At 41.9% G+C, this 26,376-nt stretch overlaps 1 protein-coding gene across 2 annotated transcripts in view; it reads left to right on the top strand.

Moving 5' to 3' along the window:
• The window catches only part of hspa12a (heat shock protein 12A), a 260,655-nt gene that overhangs the window by 96,896 nt on the left and 137,383 nt on the right, over window positions 1-26,376 (top strand). Inside the window, exons 1-2 of one of the 2 annotated variants that reach the window (XM_043712818.1) lie at window positions 12,056-12,171; window positions 12,675-12,797. The exons of the other annotated variant lie outside the window; for it this stretch is intronic. The gene's annotated coding sequence lies outside the window, so the exon portion shown is untranslated. Of the gene's footprint in view, window positions 1-12,055; window positions 12,172-12,674; window positions 12,798-26,376 lie in introns of those variants that run through there. 2 annotated transcript variants of the gene reach the window in all.

The raw sequence follows: 26,376 nt of genomic DNA, 5'->3' as shown, positions 1-26,376 counted from the left end.
CTGAATTCTGAAGTCTCCCTACCATTAAGTGTATAAGCCCGGTCCTGATTTACATGCATTTGAGGAGGAAAGGATTAATTAGGACTAGTCAACTTGGTTTAGTGCAAGGAAAATCGTCTCTCTCAAACTTGGTTGAGTTTTTTTAATGAAGTACCCAAAATGATTGACAAGGGCAGAACAGCAGATGTTGTTTACTTGGACATTAATAAAGTCTTTGAAAAGTTTCCGCATAGTAGACTAATTAGTAAAGTTAGATCACCTGGGACTCAGGGTGATCTAGATATAAAATTGATTTTATGGCAAGAGATAGAGGATGTTAGTGTAGGATTGTTTTTCAGACTGGAGGCCTGTGACCAGCGATGTTTCACGGGGATTGGTACTAGGTCCACTTTTATATAAATGATTTGGATGAGAGTATAGGAGGTAAGGTTAGTAAGTCTGCAGATGACACCAAAATTGGTGATATAGTAGACAGTAAAGAAGGTCATCTAAGGTTACAGAGAGATCTTGATTAACTGGGTCAATGGGATGAGGAGTTTCAGATAGAGTAGATAAATGTGAGGTATTGCATTTTGATAATACGAATAAGAAAGGACTTATAGGGGTAACAATAGGGCCCTGAGTAGTGTTGTAGTACAGAGAGACGTCCAGTTCGGGTACGCAATTCTTTGAAATTTGCGTCAGAGGTAGCCAGACTGGTTAAGAAGGCATTTAGTGCACTTGCCTTCTTTGCTCAGATCTTTGAGTATAGGAGTTGGGATGTAATGTAGGGTTGTACAGGAGATTGATGAGGCCTCTTCAGGTGTATTATGTGCAGTTTTTGTTGCCCTGTTGTAGGAAGTATATTAATGAACTGCAGAGGGTTCAGAAAAGATTTATCAGGATGTTGTTGGAAATTGCATGTTTGAGATGTAAATATAGACTAGAAAGAATAGATCTTCTTTCACTGGAGCATAGGAGGTGAAGTGTGACCTTATTGAGGATTGTAAAATCATGAGGGGCATAGATAAGATGAATGACAAGGGTCTTTTCCCTAGACTGGGGAGTTCAAAACTGGGGCATGGTTTTAAGACAAGAGGAGAAAGATTGAAACAGAACATGAGGGACAATGTTTTTATACAGAGAATGGTTCATCTGTGGCGATGCAAGTATACTTATAACACTTAAAAGATATTTGGATAAGTTCATGAACAGGGAAGGTTTGAAGGTTTATGGGCCAACCACAGGCAGGTGGGACTAGTTTAGTTTGGAAACATGAATTGGCATGGACTTGTTGAACCAAACTGTCTGTTTCCATGTTGAATTGCTCTATGACTCTAAAGGGAATGTAACCCATTTTTTCTTCAACGGAATCGTCCAAGCCCAATACTAAGGAATTTAGGAGCCAATTGAATTCTCTGAGTGAAAACTAAATCTTTCTCCAATGAAAACCAAAGTGTTGGTAAATGGGATAAGTAGAGAGTCTTTTCCAGTCCCATTGTACATTGTTCATTTGGAATGTAACTTGTTGTCTGGACTACTGGTATTCAGGGTAGTTATGGAATTATCTTTTGGATAGAGTTGATTTACATCTGGGGAATAATTTAACTGGAGTGAAGGTCACAGCTTTGTCTATCATCATGGAAATTCTAACTGAGGCTAAAGAGAAGGAAAAATGCGCGGATTTCAGCCATTTTTCCATTATGTGTGGCAATCAGAGTAATGATTAAACGAAGTCCACCACCAGAGGTCAGAGGAATACCACAAAGAAATGTTGAAACTCTGTATAAGAATGAGGATAGCACAGAAGAGATGTTTGGAGTGACTTCATTGATTACAAGGAAGCAGAAGTGACGAGGTGGAGATATCCTGACAGACATATCAATGAAAAGTGGATCCATTCCATAAAGACCATTCCCTCTGTGACTCTCTTGTCAGGTCCATGCTTCCCACCATCCCACCATCCCCTCCTAGCAACTTCCCCTTCCATCACATGAATTGTAAAACCTGTGCCAACACATCCCCCCTCACCTCTGTCCAAGGCCCCAAAGGAGCCTTCCACACCCATCAGAGTTTTACCTGCACTTCCACACATGTCACTTACTGTATTCATTGCTCCCGATGCGGTCTCCTCTACATTGTGGAAACAGGACACCTACTTGCAGTACGCTTCAAAGAACATCTCCGGTACACCTGCACCAACCAACCCCACCGACCCGTGGCTGAGCACTTTAACTCCCCCTCCCATTCATCCAAGGGCATGCAGGTCCTGGGCCTCCTCCATCACCAAGCCCTAATTACCTGACGCATGGAGGAAGAATGCCTCATCTTCTGTCTTGGGACCCTCCAACCACACAGGATCAATGTGGATTTCACCAGTTTCCTCACTTCCCCTCCCTCCACCATATACCAGATACAATCTTCCAACTTGGCATCGCCCTCATGATTTTTCCATCTGCTATCTTCCTTCACACCTATCACCATTATACCCAACTTCATCTACCTATCGCACTCTCAGCTACATTCCTCCCAGCCCCACTCACCTCCCATTTATTACATTAGATTAGATTCCCTACAGTATGGAAACAGTCCCTTCAGCCCAACAAGTCCACACTGACCCTCCGAAGATTAATCCACCCTCTTGGCTCATAAGCCTCATTCCTAATGAAGGGCTTATGCCTGAAACATTGATTATCCCGCTCCTCAGATGCTGCCTGATCTGCTGATCTAGCACCATACTCTCGACTCTGATCTCCAGAGTCTGCAGTCCTTACTTTTTCCTAATGAAAAATGGATGGCAGTCACCAAATAGTGGTATTGCCCATATCATAACGGGATGCTGCAAATGACACATGAAGTTCATATGGCAGGGCAGATGGGAGTACGGAAGCCACAAGCATCAATGAAAAGGTATTTTTACATTGCCCAGAATTCATAAAGAAATGATGAAGTTTTGTTAGACATGTCATCCATGTCGGGTAACAGGAAAACATCAAAGCTTAATGAAACCAGTGTCTTTGACACTTGCACCAGTTTTTGAAGAACTGTTTAGTCATGAGTCAGTAGATTATGTAGGTCCATCACTAAAAATGAAAAAAGGCTATCCCCTTAGAATTCTGGAAATAACAATCTGATTCCCAGAAGCTATTCCTTTAAGGACAATTGCAGCTGGGGGAGTGGTGAAAAGTTAACTGGATTTTTTTCTTTGATACTTAGACTGCTGGCATACGGTGCAGGTGAGTGTTAATGTAACTTGGTGACATACAGCAAAATATCTTCTCCCTTGACTGTTCACTGCTGACAACTATGACAAGTTGCTTGGCTAAGTGTTTACACTGAAAGGCAAGTCAAGACAAAAAGTGCTGTGAACCTTTAAGCTCTGGTTGAAGGAGCAAAGTCCTAAAAGGCAAGGTATTTTGTTTCCCTCAAGGGTACATGGGTGTGCAGTGGAGATGGTGCCTTTGACCAGGAACCTGCTTTCCCTGTTAAATTGGGACATTTACCCAATTGCAGCAAGACAAGCTCACCACAAAACTGGTCCTGATTTCCATGTTAAATATAGAAATGTTATCCTTTTGCGAGGATGACCATTCTGTATTGTAGTCTGGAGTTATGTTTTGACATGGACTGGCCTCACATGAAACTTCAATTCTGTTGGCAAGATCACCCCTCAAATATAAAGGAAGAGTTACATGAATGGACCATGTGTTCGCAAGGTAGGCATACAGGTGGTCTGAATAGTCTCAAGGCTCATGACTTCTGCTGCAATGATTACCTAAGTATATTGGATTTCACAGCAAATTAGTAAATTACAGTAAATTACTTGGAAAAAAAAGCAAGGCAAGGCAGGACTAGGCAGAGGTGTTGCGAGTGTTCAAGTTGAGGCAAATGAGTGTGCACTCAGAAAGCAAGTGAAGAACCCTTGACCTGCACCCTGCTGCAGTCCATGAGATATGCTTTCCCTTATCCTGTTAATTTTTAGAAAAAACCTAGTTCTTAGATCTGAAGGGATCAAAGGATTGTTTTGCAAAGGACGTACTAGCCAATTCAGTGTGTGTTTAATTAGTTATGCATGTGATGAAAAACAAACATCATCAGGCAGGTTTTTTAGAATTCTAAGAGTTTTACTCTGCATGTGTACATACATGTGAAGAACACTCTCAAACAAATTACAGAGTGGGGAAGGATCAATAGATTAAGTGAGTTAAAGCCTGGGAAAGATTAGTGGGGTACACAGTCTGTGAAGGTTGCTGGCTTCAAGTTGAATCCAGCAATTCTGCTGCAATTTAATAATGTAGATGAACCACTTGCCTCTTCTTCTGGAGACAGAATTCCTTGGTTGAGTTCTTTTGTTGGTGGGGCAGTGGGGAAGTCTCTTTTGTTGCACGTCAGTAGATATAATCATCCAACAGGACTTGAAAGGCTGCAATTTGAACTGGAGAGAGAGAAAAGAAATGAGAGAAGAAAGAACCAACTCAGGTTCTTGTTCCTTTGATGTCTCAGTTGTTTGCTCTCTACTGCAGAGAGACATGGGTTTCTAACAAACCAAAGGATTCGTCACTCACACAAATTTCTGATTTTATTTTTATTCATTCACAGGATGTAGGCATTGCTGACTGGCCAGCATTTATTGCTCATCCCTGTTGCCCTTGAGAAGGAGCTTCCTTCTTGAACTGCTCAATCCACCGGCTGTGGATTGACTCACAATGCCATTCAGGAAGGAATTCCATAATTTCGACTTAGTGACAGTGAAGCAATAGTGATATATTTCCAAGTCAGGATAGTGAGTGGCTGGAGGGAAACATACGATGATGGTGTTCTCATGTATCTGCTGCCCTTGTCCTTCCTCAATGGAGGTGGTTGTGGGTTTGGAAGGTGTTGTCTGAGAATCTTTCGTGAATTTCTGCACTGCGTCTTGTGGATAGTACAAACTGCTGCAATTGAGCATTGGTGGTGGAGGGAGTTGATGCTTTTGGATGCAATGCCAATCAAGCAGGCTTCTTTGTCCTGGATGGTGTCAAGCTTCTTGAGTATTGTTGGAGCTGCACCCATCCAGGCAAGTGGGAAGTATTTCATCACACTCCTGCTTTGTGCCTTGTAGATGATGGACAGATTTTGGGGAATCAGGAGGTAGGTTACTTGCCCCGATATTCCTAGCCTCTGACCTGCTCTTGGAGCCACTGTGTTTATGTGGTTGGTACGTCGAGTTTCTGGTCAATGATAATCCCAAGGATGTTGATGGTGGGGAATTCCATGATGGTAATACAATTGAATGTCAAGGGCGGTGATTGTTTTTTATTAGTGATGTTCATAGCCTGGCATTTGTGTGGTATGAATGTTACTTCACTTGCCGAAGCCTGATTATTGTCCAGATCTTGTTGTATTGGAACTTGGACTGCTTCAGTGTCTGAGGCGTTACGAATGGTGCTGAACATTCCACAATCAACAGCGAGTATCCCCGTTTCTTACCTTAAGTTAGAAAGAAGACCATTGATGAAGCAAGCTGAATATGGTTGGGCCGAGGTCACTGCCCTCAGGAACGCATACAGGGATGTCCTGGAGCTGAGATGACTGATCTCCAACAATTAAAACCATCTTCCTATGTGCCAAGTATGACTCCAACCACCAGACAGTTTTCCCCGATACCCACTGATTCCAGTTTTGCTAGGGTTCCTTATTGTCAAATACATTGAATACAGCCTTCATGTCAAGGGCTAGTACTCTCACCTCACCTTTGGAAATCAGCTCTTTTGTCTATATTTGAACCAAGGCTGTAATGACGTCAGCCACTGAATGGCCCTGGCGGAATCCAAACTGGCATCACTCAGCAGGTTATTGTAGATGCTGCTTAATAACACTATTAATGGCACCTTCCATCATTTTACTGATAATCGAGAATAGACTGTTGGAGCAGTAATTTCCTGGGTTGGATTTGTCCTCTTTTATATGTACAGGACATGTCTGGGCAATTTTCCACATCGCCAGGTAGGTACCATTGTTGTAACTGTACTGTAACAGTTTGGCTAGGGGACCGGCAAGTTCTGGAACACAAGCATTAAATTTTACTGCCAGAATGTTGTCAGAGCCCACAGCTTTTGCAGCATCCAATGCCTCTAACTGTTTTTTGATACCCTGGGTAGTGAATCAAATTGGCTGAAGATTGGTATCTGTAATGCTGGGGATTACTGAGGAGACTGCAATGCGTCATCAACTTGGCAGTTATACTGAAGATTGCTGCAAACACCTTTTGCATTGATGTGTTGGGTTCTTCCATCATTGAGGATGGAGATATTTGTACAGTCTCCTCCTCCAGTGACTTGTTTGATTGTTCACCATCACTCACGACTGGATATGGTGAGTCAGCAGAGATCCATTGGTTGTGGGATCATTTAGTTCTGTGTATCACTTGCTACTTATGCTGTATGACAAGCAATTAGTTTTTTTGGTGGCTTCACCAGGTAGGCACCTCATAGAGTCATAGAGATGAGTTTAGGTTTGTCTGGTGCTACTTATGGCTTGCCCTCCTGCCCCATCAGTCTACTCTTGATCTCAGTAAAGTGATAGAAGGCATCATCAACAGTGCTATCAAGTAGCACCTTCTTACCAATAACATGCTTACTGATGTCCAGTTTGGGTTCCACTTGGGCCACTCAGCTCCTGACCTTATTACAGCCTTGATTCAAATGTGGACAAAAGAGCTGAATTCCACGGGTGAGGTAGAGCGCCAGTCCTTGACAACAAGACTGCATTCGACTGATTAATTGTAGTATCAAGGAGCCCTAGTACAAATGGAATTGATGTTTGGTTTCAGGGGCAAACCCTTCACTGGTTAGAGTCATACCTTACACAAAGGAAGGGGGTCATGGTTGTTGGAGGTCAGTCATCTAAGCTCCAAGACTTCTCTGCAGGAACTCTTCAGGGCAGTGTCCTAGAGCCAATCAACTTCCGGCTGCTTCATCAATGGTCTGCCCTCCAGAAGTGGGGATGTTTGTCGATTGGTTCTGAACATTGCACATTCGCAAATCCAGTTTCTGAAGCAGTCCATGTTCAAGTGCAACAAGATCTGGACAATATCCAAACTTGGCCTGATAATTGGCAAATAATATTCATGTCACACAAATGCCAGGCTATGACCATCATCAATAAGAGACAATCTAATCACCGTGCTTTGACATTCAATTGTGTTACCATCACTGAAACCCCCACGATCAACATCCTGGGGATTATCATTGGCCAGAAATGCAACTAGACTCATCACATAAACACAATGGCAAGAAGAGCAGATCAAAGGCTCAGAAAACTGTGGTGGGTAATGCACCTTCGGACTCCCCAAAGGTTGTCCACCATCTACAAAGCACAAGTCAGGAATGTGATGGAATGCTCCTCACTCACTTTGAGTACAGCTCCAACAACAATCAAGAAGCTTGATACCATCAGGGACAAAGCAGCCCACTTGATTGGCACTACATCCAGAAGCATCAATTCCCTCCACAATCAATGTTCAGTAGCAGCAGTATGTACTGAAAACAACAAATACTGGAGAGCACAGGGAGTCAGACAGCATCCATGGAGGGGGAAGAAGCTAATGATTTTGGTCCAGATGACTTTTCATCCAAGCAGTATGTATTACCTGCAAGATGTATTGCAGAAATTCACCAAAGATCCTCAGAGAGCATCTTCCAAACCCACTACCACATCCATCTAGAAGGACAAGGGCAGTAGATAGGTGGGAACACCACTAAGTTCTCCTCCAAGCCACTCACCATCCTGACTTGGAAATATATTGTTGTTCCTTTCACTGTTGCTGGGTCAAAATGCTGGAATTCCCTCACTAATGGCATTGTGGGTCAACACAGAGCAGATGGACTACAGCAGTTCAAGAAGGCAGCTCACCACCAACTTCTCAAGGGCAACTAGGGATGGGAAATAAATGCTGTACAGCCAGCAATGACTATATCCCACAAACTAATTAATAAAATAACTCTCTTTTGAACCAGGTCGATCTCCTGACTATGGTAATGGTAGGGGATTTGCTGGGCCATGAGTTTGCAGATTGTGTTAGAGCACAATTCTGCTGCTGTTGATGACCCACAGCACCTCATGGATACCTAGTCTTGAGTTGCTAGATCTGCTCGAAGTCTGTCCCATTTAGCACAGTGATAGTGCCACACAACACGAAATGTTCAATGTTACAGTGAGACTTCATCTCCATAAGGGCAATGTGGTGGTAATGCTTACTGGCAGTCAGAAGTCACAGGACACCAGGTTATAGTCCAACAGGTTAATTTGAAATCACAAGCTTTTGGAGCACAGGCCTTTCAGGTGTGGTGAGAGAGAAGAGCACACACGCACAGGATGTATAGGCAGAGAGATCAAGGGCACAGAGATCAAAAGATCATATAACTGGTATAGATAGAGTGTATTTTTTTATATAGAATCCCTACAGTGTGGGAGCAGCCCATTCAGCCCATTGAGTCCACACTGACCCTCTAAAGAGCATCATAACAAGACCCACCCCTGCTCCTATCCTTCCACTGTTCTCCCCTTGTGGCACTTGGTCTAGGTGAGGCATCTCCTTCACTTTCCTATTGCTTCTAATTTGTTTGTTAACAAACACCCAGGTCTATTTCAATATGTAATTTCAGTTACATCACACTCTCTAAACTTTTGCTAGAAATTCTGTGTCCTACGATCTTATACTCCACAACCACCTGATGAAGGAGTGGCACTCCGAAAGCTAGTGCTTCCAAATAAACCTGTCGGACTATAACCTGGTGTTGTGTGGTTTTTAACTTTGTACAACTCAGTCCAACACCGGCATCTCCAAATCATAACTCTTCTGTGGATTTGTTAAATTGTACAGGCTTGGCCAAGGCCCCTTCGGATAAGAAAGGGATTTTTGTGGTGCTGTGTTATAATACCCCTACCTCTGAGCTAGAGAGTCTGGATTCAAGTCCACCTGTATGTCCTAATATGTCCAGACAGGTTAATTTAAAATAGCTCAACTCTGTTGGCCTTCTTACAGCTTCTGTAATTTTCAATGGCTCTATCGCCCTCCTGTGGACCCCTTGAAAAGTCTTCAACCCTTTGCAATTCTGCAAAATGTGGCTTGTTCTTTTCCGTCTGCTCATAGACTGATCTACGCTCGTTGGGGATAATATCTGAAAATGACTAAGCATTCCTGAATAAAACATTCACCCCACTGCATGGGTAAGCACAGGATAACTTGCGCAGTAACAAGCTCATTTTGCCAATATATTTTTTATCAAAAGAACCTCTATATGTTCCCTAATAAATCCCTTGATCAACACTGATCTTTTATTTTCTTATGAATAGAAAATCTCCATATTAAGTTTGCAAATAACCAATGTCTCAGACAGTGCCTAACCCCTTTTCTGGCTTCTCTTTTTTCCTTTAAAAATCCAGGGAGGTATTGCCTTCAGTCACATTTCATAACCTGTGTGACCTCATATACTATCCTGACCGCCACATCCCTGGTTGGTTCTCTGCATGCCAACCGTTCTCTCTTCAGGCTTTCCAACAGTAGACATACTGGACAGGGCCTTTCCAGTCTACCCATTGATTTGTCCTTTATTCCAGCTAGAAATTAATCTGTCTTTCCTTCATTCCTCACCTTTTCTTCTGAGCTGGTTCCAATATCGTCCATTTCCCTCCTATTACTCCATATAACCTCTAAGAACTGCCAGATCTAGTTTACTTTGGGCTAGGATCTGTTTATTAACTCAAAGTCATCAGCTGTGATGGCTGCCTTTCTGGCTTTGGAGACTCGTTATTCTTTTGCTTGGTCCTTAAGGAAAGAGGATAGGAGTTTTTGAACCAATTAGGAAAGCATCTTTTCGAGTCTCTCAAAGGTGGAATTTATCTTAAGCTCCCATATCCATCAGTTGAAAGCAAATTGCTTCAACCTTTAAAATCGATTCTATATTTTCTCAGGATGTATTTCAGAGCATTTGGAAGTTTTGTTGATAAGCATCCGGTACCAGCTCATATGCCCTCAGGATAGCGTTTTTGGTGATTACGTGGTTTGACATGCTCTCTTCGACTCCGAGTTCAAGTTACTGGAACATGTTTGTGAGAAGAGTCAAGAATGGCCTTCTCACCCGGAGGCTATTGGGGCCTCTGGGTGGCCTTTTAGCAAAAATATTCAATTTAAGGTTTCTGGATGGTGGATTCAAAAATCATTATTTGATATAAAAACATGCCAGACTGGTACTGCCATAGTGTTACAGGTTTAGATGGAGAGCAATTTGCTAAGTGTGTACGAGAAAAATTTCTGATTCAATATGTGGATGTACCTACTAGAGAAGGTGCAAAACTTGACCTACTCTTGGGAATTAACTTGGGAATCAACTTGATTGAGTTTTTTGAAGAAGTAACAAAAAGGATTAATGAAGGCAATGCGGTGCACGTGACCTACATGGATTTCAGTAAGGCGTTTGACAAGGTTATTGGTTAGCAAGGTTAGATCTCATGGAATACAGGGAGAACTAGCCATTTGAATACAAAACTGGCTCAAAGGTAGAACACAGAGGGTGGTGGTGGAGGGTTGCTTTTCAGACTGGAGACTTGTGACCAGTGGAGTGCCACAAGGATCAGTGCTGGGTCCACTACTTTTCATCATTTATATAAATGATTTGGATGTGAGCATAGTAGAACATAGAACATAGAACAATACAGCGCAGTACAGGCCCTTTGGCCCTCGATGTTGCGCCGATCCAAGCCCACCTAACCTATACTAACCCACTATCCTCCATATACCTATCCAATGCCCGCTTAAATGCCCATAAAGAGGGAGAGTCCACCACTGCTAACCTTACAGCCTGTTTTATACTGTATTTCAATGTCCTTCCTACCGAAGTGCATCACCTCACACTGCTCTGCATTAATCCTCATCTGCCATAAACCTGAAAACTACACCAATGTGTCACTGTCCTGTTGGAGTTCCGCACCAGAGTCTTATACAACTGCATCATGACCTCAGGACTCCGGAACTCAATTCCTCTACCAATTGGTAGAGTACAGTTAGTAAGTTTGCAAAATTGGAGGTGTAGTGGACAGCGAAGGAGGTTACCTCAGATTTCAAAGGGATCTTGATCAAATGGGCCAATGGGCTCAGAAGTGGCAGATGGAGTTTAATTTAGATAAATGTGAAGTGCTGCATTTTGAGAAAGGAAATCTTAGCAGGACTTAAACACTTAATGGTAAGGTCCTGGGTACTGTTGCTGAACAAAGAGACTTTGGAGTGCAGGTTCATTGCTTCTTGAAAATAGAGTCACAGGTAGATAGGATAGTGAAGAAGGCATTTGGTATGCTTTCCTTTATTGGTCAGAGTATTGAGTACAGGAGTTGGGAGCTCTTATTGTGGCTGTACATGACATTGGTTAGGCCACTTTTGGAATATTGCATGCAATTCTGGTCTCCTTCTTATTGGAAGGTTGTTGTGAAATTTGAAAGCATTCAGAAAAGATTTACAAGGATGTTTCCAGGATTGGAGGATTTGAGCTATAGGGAGAGCTTGAATAGGCTGGGGCTGTTTTCCCTAGAGCGTCGGAGACTGAGGGATGACCTTATAGAGGTTTATAAAATCATGAGGGGCATGTATAGGGTAAATAGACAAGGTCTTTTTCCTGAAGTGGGAGAGTCCAGAACTAGAGGGCATAGGTTTAGGTTGAGAGGGGAAAGATATAAAAGAGACCTAAGGGGCAATTTTTTTCACGCAGAGGGTGTTGCATATGTAGAATGGGCTACCAGAGGAAGTGGTGGAGGCTAGTACAATTGCGACATTTAAAAGGTATCTGGATGGGTATATGAATAGGAAGGGTTTGGAGGGATATGGGCCAGGTGCTGGCAGGTGGGACTTGATTGGGTTAGGGTATCTGGTCGGCATGGATGAGTTGGACTGAGGGTCTGTTTCCGTGCTGAACATCTCCTTGACTCTATGTTTTCCTGATATTAAGCTTTTGAAAGTAGTGCATTGTTCTGCCTAAAATTTGTCCTTCAATCCACATCACAAGAGCAATTAATCTAATGATTATTATCTTCCTGTTGTTTGCAGCTTGCTGACTGCTTATTTGAATGCAGTATTTCCTGTGTTACCACAGTGACTACATTTTCGAAATGGTACCCTGTTGTCTGCACAGCATTTTGAGATATCTAGAGGTAGTGAAAATTGTAAGTACATGCATGTATTTTCCCCCTTTGTCTGAAGCATTTTGTGGTCTATTTGATTAAATTCAAACTCAGAATAAATACTTAGAAAAATGTGAAGCTAAATTTCCTTTACACTCTCTTAAATTCTTATGGAAGTCATATACCCTGACTTTTGAAATTACAATTGGTCATTTAAGGAATGGTCACTGTTTCAAAAGCCAAATACATCAGAGGGGGCAGCAGGTAACTCTAATCCTAAATTCTTAATTCTCCAAACTATAATGACCTAACCCAACTGAAGGCTGCTATAAGGCAACAATGTACCTGTATGTGATCATAAGTTTGGAGGCTGATTTAGTGAGTGAGAAGGAGTTGTACTAGTATCCAGGAATAGAGAGAGAGCTCTCCTATTAGGTGGTGGGAGGACGATTGTGATCAGGGGAATGCTGTGACTAAATAATTAACTTGAAATCTTAAAGATGTGAGGAAACAATCTCAGAATTTCTTATATAATGCTTTTACAGAGAGGAATGGAAAGGATATCTGGATGGATACGAAGTGCTGTTTGGGCACTGGACTCCCAGCAACACAACATAGGCAAGCTCCTGACATATGCTTGTAGTGGCACAAACACATGCCAGCAATTTGTAAGTAGTCCCAGTACTAATCCAATGTCAGCATTGGAAGGTAATGATGTATCTGAGATCACAACTACACTGGAATGGTGGGGCTTATAAATTTACCAACCTTGAATTTGAACTGATGAAATATCACATTTTGAAATACTCTGAGCAAAATTTATTTGTCATGCTGTGGGTCCAACCACCCGCGAGCGATCTAGTTGCAACTCTGCCGCAACCATTTCTGGGAGCCCCTTTGGATTAAATCCAAATCAAGCAATATGCTGACTGTTATCAGGATTCCTGGCTCCCACAGGGATAATTTCTTCCTCTGACTGCCTGGCCAATCAGAATCCACTAGCTCTCCAGGACTGCCAATGTCACCAGGTGTGGTGATCACGGTTGGTTTTGCAAAGGTCTCAGAAGAAAGATCTTGACGGTATGTAGACATTTGGGATGGGGTCAGTAAGGCATGTCAAAGAGGCCCTCGCAATTGGTGGGGCAGTGGGTGTTCCATATGAAAAGCACAGTTGTCTTCTGGAAGGTCCCTCCTCTGCTGCCAGCTGTTACCCCGATTCCTTCCAGAGTGTCCAAGGAGGAGAAACCTTCAGCAAGTCATCGAGATGCCTGCCAGGGATTACCTGGTTCTGCCAGACATTGTGACCTCCACCCATTACTGGTTAAATGGCCAGTTGGGTGAAGCCCTTAAATAACCATCTAATGGTTGCAGTGACCTCCAGGTGAGTCAGCCATTCCCACCTTTTCCCATCGCAACCTTAATTGGTCGAGTCAAGGAAGAAACGTGTTCTGGATCCCAAGCCTTACTGCCTGCTACATGCCTTGCCCCACTGGCTTCCAAAGTGGATCCTTAAATCCTGCCTTGAGTATGCTGTGAAGACAGGTTCAGATCTGATCACTAATTTGGTGATCAATTTTAATCTTTTTATGCATTTATAAAGCACTTCTATTTTGCATAGATATGTGCAATTGCAATTATAAAAGTATATTTGACAAACATATGTGACGAAGCTGCTCGTTTAACAAGGTTATGTTGTCCTTGGTGTCTTTTTTCAGAGAGGTTGTAAACGATACAGACTCCGAAAAGTCAGGGGTTGAAGTGTTTTAGGGCCAATTTGATAAAAGGCTTTCAAGTTTTAAAAAGAACACTTGTACAATGAAAGGGGAGTCTAGATTAGAGTGGTGCTGGAAAAGCACAGCTGGTCAGGCAGCATCCGAGGAGCAGGAAAATCGACGTTTCGGGCAAAAGCCCTTCCTCAGGAATGTAGAGAGAGGAGGAAAACTTCTTCAAGGCAGGTTTCCTTGCAAGAGGATTCGCAGTAGGGTTAAAATCAACTAGGTAAAAACAACGATTGCAGTTGCTCCCGAAACCAGAGCCTAGGTTAGAGTGGTGCTGGAAAAGCACAGCAGGTTAGGCAACAGGGATCCTGATGAAGGGCTTTTGCCCGATATGTCGATTTTCCTGCTCCTCGGATGCTGTCTGACCTGCTGTGCTTTTCCAGCACCACTCTAATCTAGACTCTGGTGTCCAGCATCTGCAGTCATTATTTTTACCAATGAAAGGGGAGTGACCAGTTCTCCCAGTTCAGCTTTACTCTGGTTTGGTTTGGTTTTTAGCAGTAGTTGGGAAGCAGGTCCAGGCTGGTATTCTCATAAGAACTAGGAGCAGGAGTAGGCCAACCGGTTCTTTGAGCCTGCTCCGCCATTCAATAAGATCATGGCCAATCTTTTTGTGGACTCAGCTCCACTTATCTGCATTTTCACCATATCCCTTAATTACTTTATCTTTTAAAAAAGTACCTACGTTAGCTTTAAAAGCGATTACTGATGTAGCATTAATTACTTCCCTGGGCAAGGAATTCCTAGATTATCACCCCTCTGGGTGAAGAAGTTCCTTCTCAGTTCAGTTCTAAACCTGCTTCCTCTAATCTTGAGGCCATGCCCTCTTGTCCTAGTCTCACCCACCAGTGGAAACATCCTATCCATTTCTATTTTATCAATTCCCTTCATGTTTCTATAAGATCTCCCCTCATCCTTCTGAATTTCAATGAATATGATCCCAATCTACTCAGCCTCTCCTCATAAACCAACCCCCTCAACTCCAGAATTAACCTAGTGAACCTCCTCTGCACTCCCTCTAGTGCCAGTACATCCTTTCTTAAGTAAGGAGATCAAATCTGCACACAATATTCCAGGTGTGGCCTCACCAGCATCTTGTAAAACTGTAACATAACCTCTCTGCTTTTAAACTCAACCCCTTTAGCAATGAAGGACAAAATTCCATTTGCCTTCCTAATTACTTATTGCACCCGCAGACCAAACTTCTGCGATTCATGCATAAGGACACCCAGGTCCTTCTGCAAAATGCTGCAACCTTTTAACATTCAAGTAATAATTTATTTTGCTGTTACTCCTACCAAAATGTATGACTTCACATTTATTAACATTGTATTCCATCTGCCAGACCTTTGCCCACTCACTCAATGTATCTATGTTCCTCTGCAATATTTCACAGCCCTCTGCACACTTCGCTCTGCCACTTATCGGAGTGTCATTAGCAAATTTTGATACCGTACACGTGGTCCCCAACATTGAAATAAATTGTAAATAATTGTAGTCCCAACATCAATCCCTGAGGCACACCACGTCACTGATTACCAGCCAGAATAGCACTCATTTACCCCCAATCTTTGCTCCCTGTCAGTCAACCATCTTCTATCCATGCTAATACTCTACCCCTAACACTATGCATCCTTATCTTATGCAACAGTCTCATGTGTGGCACCTTGTCAAAGGCCTTTTGGAAATCTAGGTACATCACATCCATTGGGTCCTCGTTGTCTACTTTACTTGAAATGTCTTCATAGAATTTCAAAGATTTGTGAAGCATGGCCTGCCCTTCACAAACCCATGCTGCATCTGCCCAATGGGACAATTTCTTTCGAGATGCCTTGCTATTTCTTCCTTGATAGTCGACTCAAGCATCTTTGAGGAGAAAGTGAGGTCTGCAGATGCTGGAGATCAGAGCTGAAAATGTGTTGCTGGAAAAGCGCAGCAGGTCAGGCAGCATCCAGGGAACAGGAGAATCGACGTTTCGGGCATAAGCCATTCTTCAGGAATGAGGAAAGTTTGTCCAGCAGGCGACTGAGACAAGGTGGGGGGAGGGGAAATGAGGAAACTGGTGAAATCCGAGTTCATCCCTTATGGTTGGAGGGCAAGTCCCTCCTCCCTACCTTTTATCTTAGCCTGCTGGACAAACTTTCCTCATTCCTGAAGAAGGGCTTATGCCCGAAACGGCGATTCTCCTGTTCCCTGGATGCTGCCTGACCTGCTGCGCTTTTCCAGCAACACATTTTCAGCTCGACTCAAGCATCTTCCCCACTACAGAGGTTAAGCCCACTGGTCTATAATTCCCCATCTTTTGTCTACTTCCCTTTTTAAACCGTGGTGTCACATTTGTTATTTTCCAATTTGCTGGGACTGCCCCAGAGTGCAGCTGCTATTTCTCCCGCCATCTCTTTTAGTACCATGGGATGCATTACATCAGCGCCAAGAGACTTATCTATCCTTAGCTCCATTAGCTTACCCAACACTAGCTCTTCTGTAATAATAATTGTTTACAGGTTGTCATCTACCTTTGTCTCTTTGTCACTTACTGGCATCTTATTAGTATCCTTCACTGTGAAGACCGATGCAAAATACCGATGCAATGCCTCAGCCATTTCATTAAATCCTATTACTAACTGCCCCTCCTCATCCTCTAATGGACCAACACTTACTTTAGCCACTCTTCTTCGTTTTGTACATTTATAGAAATTTTTGCTATCTGTCTTTATATTCTGTTTTTTTTTCATGTTCTATCTTATTTTTCTTTATAGTTCTTTTTGTGGCTTTCTGTTGACCTTTAAAGTTTTCCCAATCTTTTAGATTCCTAATGTTTTTGGCCACTTTGTATGCCTTCTCTTTCACTTTGGTAGCCCGCCTTATTTCTTTAGACACCCATGGCAGATTACCCCTCCTCTTATAGTCCTTCCTTTTCACTGAAATATACTTTTGCTGAGCATCTTGAAAAATTTCTTTGCAGGTCCTCTACTGCTCGTCAACTGTCACACCACAAAGTCTGTTTCCAGTTTACTTTAGTCAGGTCCTCCCTCATTCTATCATAGCCCCAATTATTCAAGCACGGGATCCTGGGAATGGATTTTATCGTCACACACTCCACCTGTATTTTAAATCCAACCATACTGTGTTCAGTCCTTCCAAGATCCCTGAGTATGAGGTATTCCTGTCTCATTACACAGTACCAAATCTAGGATAGCTTGCTCCCTTGTCAGCTTGCTCCCTTGTCAGTTCCATTACATACTGTTCAAGAAAACCATCAAGGATACACTTAACAAATTCCTCCTCAAGGCTACCATGACCGAGCAGGTTCGATCAATTTACATGCAGATTAAAATCCCCCATGATAATAGCTGTGCAATTTTTGCAGGCATTAGTTATTTCCTTGTTTATTGCCTGTTCCAATGTGATGTTATTAGTTGGTGGCCTATATACTACACCTATCAGTGACATTTCTTCTTGGAATTCTTTCCAACCAAATGGATTCGACCTCATGCTTCTTAGAACCTATAATCATCTCTCAGCACTGCCCTGATGTCATCCTTGATATCAGAGCTGCACCACTTTCCTTCCGAATAGTCTGGTACTCCTGGATATTTAATTCTCAGTCATGACCATTCTGCAACCATGTTTTCGTGATGGCTACCAAATCATATTCGTTCACGATGATTTGTGCTGTTAACTCATCAATCTTGTTATGAATGCTACGAGCATTCAGGTAGAGTGCCTTTATGCTAGCTTTCTTACCATCATGATTCACAACATCTTTTATATCTCCTGAATTATCCTTCATTTTTGTATCTTTCATAGTCTGCCTCGAACATAACCCTCCTGCGTACATGCTAACCTGCCGCTCACTTCCCTAATTTTCTTACCCCTGAGCCAATTTGCACATGGCTTGGGCAGTAATCCGGAGATTTTGACCCTCGAGGACCTGTTCCTTAATTTCATTCCTAATGCTTGATAATTCCCAAACAGGTCCTCCATCCTAGCCTTGCCTATGTTGTTAGTCCCAACATGGACCACAACAACTGGATCCTCCCCTCCCATTTCAGTATTCTTTCAAGCCAGTCAGAGATATCCTACACCCTGGCACCAGGCAGGTAACACACTATGCGGGACTCCCAAACTGGTTTGCAAAGGATACCATCTATCCCTCTCATTATAGAATCCCCTATAACTACCACTTGTCCTTTTGCTCCAGTCTTTTGAATAGCCTTCTGCTCCATTCTGCCATGGCCAGTTGGCTCATCCTCCCTGCAGCCCTTTTCCTCATTCACATAGGGAGGAAGCATCTCATACCTGTTGGATAAGGTCAAATGCTGAGGCTCCTCCACTCTTGAACTCAGGATATCCCTACCTGCCTCACTTGCAATCACACCCTGTCGTCCCTGATCACTAACTAAATTTGAATTACTTAATCTACCAGGTGTAATTGCCTCCTGAAACAAAGCATCCAGGCAACTCTTCTCCTCCCAGGTGTGTTTGAAGCTCAGATTCCAGATCATCAACTTGAAGCCGGAGTTCTGCCAGCAACTAACACTTGTTGCAGATGTGGTCACTGCTGTTCACACTGGGATAAGCCAGCTCCCACATCATACAGCTACAGCACATCACCTGACCAGCCATCTCTACCTAGTTAATTAATATAGACAAATTTGAGTTAAATAATTTCTCGTACAGTACTTCTCTGCAATGTTCTTATTCAATTAATCAATTAATAGAAGATTTAAAAAATGTAAATTTTTAACGAATCAACTTACCTTATCAATCCACCACAGAATCCTTTTTTTTGTGGTCAGAGGAGAAGGGTGGGTGGTGGGAGACACTACATGTGTAGTGTCTCGCGTTCAGCTGCTGCCCAAATATATTGCCAGCAGCTCCCCCTGGTGTTCTCCTCTGCCTCACCTCCTGTAAAATGGCAGGCCTGGATGCTAGAGGTGAGTTTTAAAATTTTTTACTCACCTTCCCGACAGCCTCCTGCTCGCGCTCCCGCAATTCCTGCTGCTGGAACAACAATGGCGGGCCCCGATGCTAGAGGTGAGTTTTAAATTTTTTTTTACTCACCTTCCCGACAGCCCTCTGGTCGATACTATCTCTTTGACTTCTCTCCGGCAAGACTCTGTTTGATTTTATCTTTTGTGTCAAGTGGTGTTTATAGGGATTGTTGCATTTATTTGGAACAGCATCATTAAGTTGGGGTGGTCTGTTGGGTTTTTGGAGAGTTTAAGTTATTCAATATTCTGTTTTTGTTGTTTGTGTTACATTCAGTAATCTTGTAAATAAAATCTGTTTTGTTTAAAACTAAATGGTTTGACCAGCGATATTTCTCCTGGTATATTCAATTTCCACCTGCTTGAAACAACTAGCAAAGTTAGGGTCTCGGCTACCTTCTTGAAAAGTTTTGAGGGGTCTGGCCTGGTCCATAACAGATTGGGGGCACTTTGCAGGATTGCTCTATAGTTCCAGTTTGGGATTAGGGTTGTTGGACACAAAGGAAGTGAGTAGTAGGTATCAGTATATTTTGTTCGGGGTGTTGAATTTGGTTGGTTTAAACAGTGCTTGGGATAGCAATGGCTCTTTCAGTCACCAAGAGTTTTCTGAGGGAGGAAGAAGTGACTTTGGAGATTTTGCAAAATGTAATTAAGGCTAAGCTGCTACAATTAGCAGACAAGCTGAGGTTGAAGTTGCCTTCTTCTGTGAGGAAATGAGAGATAATTGCAGCAGTAGCTCAGCATTTAAATTTGTTGAAAAGGCCATCAGAATCTTTAGAGATGGCTAAAGTTCAATTGAAAATGAAGCAGCTTGAATTAGAGGCAAAAGACAAGGAAAGGGCAACAGAAATGAAACAGTTTGAATTACAATTAAAAGCAAAGAGGAAAAGAGAGAGAAAGAGAGGCAGTAGAGAGAGAAAGGGAAAGAGAGAGAGAAAAGAGAGACAAAAGGTAAAATCAAACACAGGGTCTTACAGGAGAGAAATCAGAGAGAGTACCAGCCTAGACCTGCTTCTTTGGGTTCAGCAGCTTTTTCCTGACTACTGCTAAAATCCAACCAAACCAAACCAGAGTGAAGCTGAGCTGGGAGAACTGGCCACTCCCTGTACACTATTCTTTTTAAAACTTGAAAGCCCTCTGCCTGAGGCAGCATTGTAGCTATTGTCAAATTGTCCCTAAAACCCTTCAACCCCAGACATTTTTGAGTCTGTGTCATTTACGACCACTCTGAAATAAAAAGTCAAGGCTTTTTAAAGGAGCAGCTTTGTCACACATAATATTGTGACTCGTTCAGATTAACAGTAAGGAACAATTTTAATTAATACAGAATAAAACAACTATTGGGCTGAATTTTCCATTCTTTGAGCTAGTGTTTTGTTGAGTGAAATGCTTGGTCCATCATGCCTCACAGTAGCTGGCCTCATGTAGTCTTCGGCTTTTCACCCTATTACTTAAGCATCTGAGCTCTATGCTGCCCTGCATGTGGAATCATGCATGCAGCAGGGGAGCTTGCCACTGCTGGGATATTTCAAGCCTAACTGCACACCACTTTAAACACTGCAAGCCAGAAACTGTTATTCACATTGATAAACTGTCATCCAGCACACCGAGGGAATGGCCCAGATAGGAAATCTAGCATGCTGCTTTGACAACAGGAACCTGAAAGTGCTGATTGACAGGTTGATGGAGAAGAGGGCAGTGCTGTATCTTGAAAAGCAATGTTGTGAGACAGCTTTTATAGGCAATATTGCAAGGCCCTACTGGAGTTGTCCAGGCATTGAAAACTCATCTCTTGTCTGTTCCACTGTGTCCCTAATGGAAGCATGAGCAGTGTTGTATCTTCCTCCTGCTTCAGTCTAGAGTTTGTTAAAGGTGTCATTGGCTATGTTTGGAGGAGCTAACCCTTATCTCTCACAAATCATCTGCATGATTTGGAGATGCTGGTGTTGGACTAGGGTGTACAATGTTAAAAATCACATAACACCAGGTCATAGTCCAACAGATTTAATTGGAAGCACACTAGCTTTCGGAGCGCCGCTCCTTCATCAGGTGGTTGTGGAGGACACAATTGTAAGGCACAGAATTTATAGCAAAAGTTTACAGTGTGATGTAACTGAAATTATACATTGAAAAATACCTTGATTGTCTGTTGAGTCTTTCATCTGTTCGAATACCATGATAGTTTCACTTCTTCCATGTGTAAATCACAAAACCTTTTTTTAAAAGTTGCATTCACAGGTTAACTGTAAGAATTGGTGTTAGCTAGACAATATGTTGAAGATGTTAGCCTCCTGTGTTCTCTGTCTATGCTAACACCCAATTGTCATCAATGTGGACTTCAACAGTTTCCTCATTTCCCCTTACCCCACCTCACCCCAGTTCCAACTTCCAGCTCAGCACTGTCCCCAAGACTTGTCCTACTTGCCTATCTTCTTTTCCACCTATCCACTCCCCCTCCCCCCAACCTATAACTTTCATCCCCTCCCCCACTCACCTATTGTACTCTATGCTACTTTCTCCCCGCCCCCACCCACCTCTCATTTATCTCTCCACCCTTCAGGCTCTCTGCCTGTATTTCTGATGAAGGGCTTTTGCCCGAAACGTCAATTTTACTGCTCCTTGGATGCTGCCTGAACTGCTGTGCTTTTCCAGCAACACTCTAATCTAGACCCAATTGTTACAGTTAACCTGAGAATGCAACTTTAAAAAAAAGGTTTTGTGATTTACACATGAAAGAAGTGAAACTATCATGGTATTCGAACACATGAAAGTCAACAGACAATCAAGGTATTTTTCAATGTATAATTTAAGTTACATCGCACTGTAAAATTTTGCTCTAAATTCTGTGCCTTACAATTGTGTCCTCCACAACCACCTGTTGAAGGAGCGGCGGTCCGAAAGCTAGTGTGCTTCCAATTAAATTTGTTGGACTATGCCTGGTGTTGTGTGATTTTTAACTTTGTAAACCATCTCCATGTGGCCTGAGGATCTTGAAAGAAAGTAGCAACCTATAAGATCTGTATATGTATCAATGCAAACCTCCAAAACCTGGCATTGATGCTCATATAAAATTTGAACATTGATGGAATGGAAGTCTTTTCTATTGACAAAACGCTGCAGGTTGGTTATTAGACGCTCTCAAAGCAAGGTTTATGCAATCTATTGTCTTGCACTGGAGGCAGCCAGCAGCAGGGGAGAATCCCACTACCCAAACTGCTTCACTCCCCTCATCATAGAGAATAGAGGATATAAATAGCTCTCATCTGGAGAAAATGGCATCAGTGACAACCCAGGTACAGTTATAGCTCTAGAATTGGGAGATGACACACGTATTTTCAGTTACTTCTTGAACTGAGCCATTGACATAGAAATTTAGGGCAGCTGTGATCTTGACATATGTCAGGATGGGATTGTCACCTTGTCCTTCTGAATATTTATCCTGCTCCAAAAAAAGGTTCAGTGATGATGGCCTTGGACACCTTTAATCTGTGTCTGCGCTGTTTTGTAATAGCTCCAGAGAAATGACTGTGGAGCCTGGATGCAGGATGGCATCATTCTTATCCTTATGGCAGTGTCTCTACTTGCTGCTTCGCTCTCTGTTGACTGTGTGGCAGCCACTGAGATTTGCTGTTCTTGCTGGAATTATCAATATCATTGTGATTGTTGTCTTCTTATATATCTATATTTGTGGCATCACCACAAGATCTCACGACATAGTGATATCCATTTCAGATGTATGAGCAGATAATCTGTGGAGAATATCCGATAAAGAAAAGTATTTCATTAACAGTACTCCTGAGCCCTCACATCAGTTACATTATATAGCATGGAAGCTTCCCAAGGAGGTTAATGTCATGCATCAATAATGCGCTTTAGGGTATATAACCTTATCCAAATGCACTTTTCATAATCATAATCTTAAAGCTACATTGAGGGATTACAGTTTTGGCTGTAACTCACTGTGGTACCCCAGTCCCCCAAAGAAATGACAACCTTGCGCATCACAGACCATATCCTTGCATTCTCACAATTCAGCATATGTATGTGAAAGCTCCAAAATGTAGACTTATAGTGATATCAATGGAAAATGTTTAAGAAATGCCAAATCAATGTGATGCTTTTAAGTTAACCTGTCTAATTTTATTTGCTTTACTGACATAGTAAGGATGCAATTAATGCAAACAATGTAATGATCTTGATTGCTTGAGGGCATTGTTTATAATGTGCATTCTGGGACAATTAATAACTTGGTGATGAGTTGCAATTTGATGCTAGAAGGGTGGCATTACTGAATCAGTGGAAGCATGATTAATGCAATTGTCTCTAGAAGGATTTTACAGTCGAACAATATTACTCTGTCCCCGAAGAGAATAACAGTAAATTACTCTGACGACTGTGCATGTGTTGGCAACCATTATGTATCGTTATTGCACAAGCGGTCTTGAATCAAAGATCACAAGATTTCAGTGCAGGGTTCACCTGAGACACATGATGTTCACCCCCATCCTTCGTTTTTCCTTTTGTGTCCCTGATGCCCTTTCAGTTTCCCCTGTTTCCACTCAGTTCCTCTGTATAACCATTAATGACCCACTATCGCCTCAGAATTGTGATTGCCATGCTCTTGTTAGTCATCATGCACTCTTCCCATGTAAAGGCCAGGGTGCAAATCTCACTTCCTGGAGGACCCCATTCGCTTCTATGCTGTATGATGTCTCATCTTTATACCTTGAATTTCCCCCTTTCATTCTAATCATTCCCTTAGCAACCCTGTCCAATGAACACCATCCCCAGAACCGACTGACTATGGCTAAACCCCTGGACTCAGATTGGATGAGGCTCATGACTGAGACAGCATCCCTGACTATTATGTTCCTTAACCCCATGAAGCACTGCTTCTTATTTGACTCTCAGATGTGGTTTTCAGAATGAGTGGGAGTTTGCAATGTCTAATTTCTCAGGGAAAGAGATTTGGAAGGGAGTGTCTTGGGCTAATAGTGACATTTAAATACATAGAAATAAGCAGTTGCTGCTCAATAGTGAGATACTGAAGTCTCTATTTCAAGCTTAAGGGGACAATGGGTATGTATTCTCAATGTCAAGATTCCAATCTCTTTTATTCTTGATTTATTTTCCTAACTTTTTCACTAATCACTTCATGGAGGGGAAAGTCCCACCAATTGATTCTGTTTTATGCTAAAGCTAATTTCAATGTACAGTGTTTCTGTGTATAATTGGTCAGATTTTGTTTCCAGTTCTGCAGCTCAATTTCATAATGTAGTGAAATGAAATATGCTTCCACGTCAAATACTGCTCTAAATAAATTGTCGGCCTAAGAATAATATGAAGGCTAATTATGTTGAATGAGGTTTTCTTTCTCTCTAAAATTTCCTGTATTTTACTCTTTATCAAGACTGTATCGTAAAGGACCTGGGAGTTTTCAATGCTGGAATCTATTTAAAGCTTCACAACATTGATGCCTGTAACCTTGATGAATGCAAAATAATCACTAAAATAGAAATTAAAGCAAAATCATATTTTAAGAAATCTAAAGCACTCTTAAAAAGTTCAAATCTTAAAACTACAGAATGATCTAAGCCAAAATATTGCAGAATTAACAGAAGTATATTGTTTATTTATACATTCCAAGCCCTCTGTTTTTGGTCTCTAGGTTAATAACCCAATTCCTAAATAAACAGTGTGCTTCTCTGTTGCTTGCAACCAGACATCGTTGCTTACTCCAAAGACCAGTACAACTATATTGCCAAAGACTGAAAACTGAAATGAATGTGAAAAGTGCTAAGCTTTTTACACATTACTTGACATGGTTGTCATTTTTTAACTTTTGCACATAAAATATGCAGTCCAAACTGGAATGAAGCAAAACTTGGAAAAGTAAATGGGAATAGTCAGAGGGAAAGAAATGTATGAATATATAAAATGCTTATGTTCAGTTTCTTTGTGTGCTAAACTAACCATTTTGTAATTATCTTAACAACTTCAAAAGTGTTCTGGAAACTATTTTTTGATCTCACGTTTCATTTGCCTTCACTGGCTATTCAGTGTTGAAACTCTCACTGTTTGTGAACTGTCATGGGATGCTTGGTTTTGTTAAACTTGGTTTTTAAATGTAACTTGTTGTTTGTTACTAATAAAAAAAGAGGTAACCGCATCTGCAAACCTGGGTGCTAGCTCCTAATTTATACATAACTTGCTTCCCTAGATTTGGAATGGGGCTATGATGGAGGCAGCAGTATGTAGGACTTTCACTCTGTCATAACTGCGACATTATAAATGATGGATTTCTATATGTAATTATTTCAATTGCTGATGGTTTGAAATATGTATGTATAACGTAGCAAGGACACAAGCATTGATTTTACTGGCAGATTTTATACATTTAATGGTAAGGTCCTGGGGAGTGTTGTTGAACAAAGAGACCTTGGAGTGCAGGTTCATACTTCCTCGAAAGTGGAGTCCCAGGTAGACAGGATGGTGAAGAAAGCATGTGGTATGCTTGCCTTTAATTGGTTGGTACATTGAGTTTAGGAGTTGGGTAGTCATATTGCGGCTGTACAGGACATTGGTTACACCACTTTTGAAATACTGCATGCAATTCTGGTCTCCCTGCTAAAGGAAGGATGTTGTGAAACTTGAAAGGGTTCAGAAACGACTTAGGATGTTGCCAGGGTTGGAGAGTTTGAGCTTTATGGAGAGGCTGAACAGGCTGGGGCTATTTTCCCTGGAGTGTCGGAGGCTGAGGGGTGAACTTATAAAAGTTCATGAGGGGCATAGATACGGTGAATGGCCAAGGTCTTTTCCCCAGGATGGGAGAGTTCAAACTAGAGGGCATAGTTTTAAAGTGAAATGGAAAGATTTACAAAGGACGTAAGGGCAACTTTTTCACACAGAGGGTGGTGCATGCATGGAATGAGCTGCCTGAGGAAGTGGTGCAGGTTGGTACAATTACAGCATTTAAAAGGCATCTGGATGGGTATATGAATAGGAAGGGTTTAGAGGAATATGGGCTAAATGCTGGCAGATGGGACTAGATTAATTTAGGATATCTAGTTGACATAGATGACTTAGACCAACAGGTCTGTTTTCATGCTGTACAGCTCTATGATTCAATGACTCTAATTGTCACTGCCTTTTTAATAAATAGTTCCCTGTAATCTCTGAGTTGATAAATGTACCTGTTTAAATATAGATAGCAGAATTCAAAGAAAATGGAATGTAAATAATTCTTCCAATTGGTAATATTTCCATAGATTTTTCTCTTCAATTGTCTCTCCTTTTCTCCTGACGGTGTTGGTCCATCATGAAGTACCAATTCTTTTGCAAGTTCATTGGTTTGAAATCAGGCTGTTTCTATCATAGGCAGATGAACAGATGATCTGCTGATGTAGAACATCGCTCCCAAAGAGTTACATTTCTGTTGTATATTCATGATCACCAGTCTCTGTTCTTAATTTAGA

The sequence above is a fragment of the Chiloscyllium plagiosum genome, chromosome 22, assembly GCF_004010195.1.
Source record: "Chiloscyllium plagiosum isolate BGI_BamShark_2017 chromosome 22, ASM401019v2, whole genome shotgun sequence".
Taxonomy (NCBI): Eukaryota; Metazoa; Chordata; class Chondrichthyes; order Orectolobiformes; family Hemiscylliidae; genus Chiloscyllium; species Chiloscyllium plagiosum.
The sequence above is the reverse complement of the archived record's forward strand: the minus strand, read 5'-3'. Positions and strand labels throughout refer to the sequence as shown.